This window comes from Propithecus coquereli, unplaced genomic scaffold (genome assembly GCF_000956105.1).
Source record: "Propithecus coquereli isolate 6110/MARCELLA unplaced genomic scaffold, Pcoq_1.0 Scaffold116, whole genome shotgun sequence".
NCBI lineage: Eukaryota > Metazoa > Chordata > Mammalia > Primates > Indriidae > Propithecus > Propithecus coquereli.
The window spans coordinates 2,337,176-2,340,096 of NW_012135636.1; the positions used below are offsets into that span (position 1 = coordinate 2,337,176).

The following is a 2,921-nucleotide window of genomic DNA, read 5'->3' on the forward strand; positions in this document are numbered from 1 at the left end:
AGTCTAATCTATCTTTCATGTTATAATCCTTTAATATGTTCTATTTTCCAGACTATCGTCCATAAGAATGGCTTCTAGACCCTTTATCATCTTTGACATCTTTTTAAATATATCTTCCATTTTATCAATATCCTTCTTAAAATCTTCCCATCAGAAATAGGGAAGAAAGATAAATGAGAGAATTACTATGAGGACAACACAAACATATGGGTTATGAAAGCCTCTACAGAAGCACAGTGGAAGGAACAATTATCTAGCTTGTGAAGTCATATCTTAATCAGTGCCAAAATAATTGAATTAGACCAAGGTCACAGAATCCTACAGCACCCTTGCATACACTTTCTGTGGTTCATCACAGCTCACTGTAGCCTTGAACTCCTGGGCTCAAGGGATCCTCTTGCCTCAGCATCCTAAGTAGCTAAGACTACAGGTGGAAGCCACTACACCAGGTAATTATTTTTTTTTAAAGATGGGGTCCCAGTATGTTGCCCAGGCTGGGCTTGTACTCCTGGCCTAAAGCAATTCTTCTGCCTCAGCCTCCAGAGTTGCTAGGATTACAGTCGTGAGCCACAGCATCTGGCTAATAACAGTGAAACCTGATTGAGCATATAGCATGTACCAGGCATTATGCACGCACATTCTATGTATTAGCTCATCTAATATTCACAATAATTCTTTGAGGTAAATATTACCATTACATCATTTTACAGGTGAGAAAACTGAAGCTTGAAGAAATTATTTGCTTAAGGTTAAACAAGAAAATGGCAAAGTTGGAACTCCACCCAGGTTTCTCTGATTGCAAAGCCAAAGCTTTTAAATCTCACACTTACGTTGCTTACTCTTAAAAATAGATAAATCATAAACAGAGAAAGAAAGAGGGAAAAATTAGAAAGTGGATGTAATCACATGAATTTAGGAAACTCTTAAGTTAGATAAAAAAACAGGTAACAGCTCAATTTCCCAGAACCTTTGATATGCTAATGTACGTTGCTAATCTTCAACAAAGGGATATAGTGTGCCTCCTTCCCCAAACTTATTTAACTAGAAACACTTTTTTCTAAGTGCATCTTGCAGGACTAGTGTCCCACAAAACACACTTTGGAAAATGCTGCTTTAGGTTAAGAACAACTCTTTAAAAGTTTTTTAGTACATATGTTTAATCAGTTATGAATCTACCGAATAGTGCTTGTGCAAGCAGATTTTCATGCTTAAATTCTTTACTTTGGGAAAAGCAAATACCTAAATGTAGTCTTAGGAACAGAAAGGAATGTGGCTTGACAGTAGCAGCTTCCTTCCTTTATTCACTCAAAAAAAAGTAATGAACAGGTACCATGAGTCAGGCTGTGCTAAGTGCTGGGCATACATAAATGGTCATAACCCAATTAATTACTTTTGTCAAGGTACTCATCGTTTTGTGGGGGATGTAGAGTCACACACTGTGGAGAAATAATGATACAGTATGATGACTACAACATTTGAATTGTACACACAGCTTAGATTCCATACAAAAGGAAATTTAACTCAATTTGGGTATATCAGGGAAGATGCCACGAAAGTGGGGCTGCATTCTCTTTTTCTTTGCCCTGATTGGTAATAGTAGTCCAAATGTTTTATCGACTTTTTTGTCCCTCAATAACGGAGAATTTATTTCCCAAAATACCAAAAATTAAAGTATCACTCATCTCAAAATTGACCAAAAATTACTCTTTTTACAAAACCATGCATATGCTTATGGATATAGGTCCATATATCTGATAACAATTTGCTACTATGTCTTTAGTATTTAAAACCATATCAAATAGACACTTGCTTCTCTAGAGAATAATTTTCTGGAGAAACACAAGCTCTATGAATGCTTAGGACCTATATTCACAGATAATGGGAAATTACTTCTATAATATTATGAATCGGAAAAATATTAAACACATAAGTTGTTTTCTAAAGCACTTTAGTATCTTCACTTTAGTATCTTCAGTATCTTTAGTAACTTCAGGATTATTGCAAGTGATTTCTTGGACTAATTTAATCTAGAAGGGAAAGGAGGTAGAAAGGAGTGACACTGAAATGGAACCAGACTTGGTGAGCCTGCTTTGGACTAATCGTCCTTTCAATCCCTCCATTTCAGTCTCCAAAAGCTAAATGAAAACAAGCATATATAACTGACAGGAAAAGAATGTTCAGGTCTACAGAAGGTAAAGAATGTGATTTTCCTTCTTATGAAGCACTTTTTAAAACTGAAAAGAAACAACCAACATGTCCCCCATGCTGTTTGCCCTGTCAGATACTCCCTCTGACTGAGCTTTCAACTTTTCCCATTAATATAAGGATGTGTTGTTATAAATAGTAAAAAACTAGAAAGAGTAACAATATAGCCAACAATGGGTATTTAATTAAATACATTGTGGAATACCTTCGTTAAAAAGTTGTATTTATACTCAAAGTGTAAAATGACAGAAACATCCTTATACTGTAAAAATATGAAATTTTATAACATGTATTATGACAAACCTATAAATAGCATTTTAAACACAGACACTAACACTATAAGGAAATGTATCAACATAACCATGATTATCACTGGGTGGTAGACTTACTAGTGATTTAATTTCCTTCTTTAAAATTTTCTATATTTTCTAAATTAAGTTGGATTGGTTTTCAAATGAAGAAAAAATAATATTTTCCTTAAGGTACTTCCTTCTTATTTTATTTTTCTGTCAGAGGGCACTGATTTAGGACCTTGAATAGTAAACAGAATATTCTACTTCATATCGTCTTTGCTCAAGAACATCTGTAAATAGAAGATCCAGTTTAAAGACTGCAGACCTGAGATTCATATATAGGGTTATATCACAGAGCGTATATAACACTAAGCAGATTTTCCCAATACACTATCATTACCTGTAGCAAAGACAAAAATCTAC

The 2,921-nt window shown here is 34.4% G+C and overlaps 1 protein-coding gene across 1 annotated transcript in view; it reads right to left on the reverse strand.

The window, feature by feature from the left end:
• The window catches only part of SLC25A21 (solute carrier family 25 (mitochondrial oxoadipate carrier), member 21), a 481,755-nt gene that overhangs the window by 438,089 nt on the left and 40,745 nt on the right, over nt 1-2,921 (reverse strand). The window lies entirely within an intron of this gene.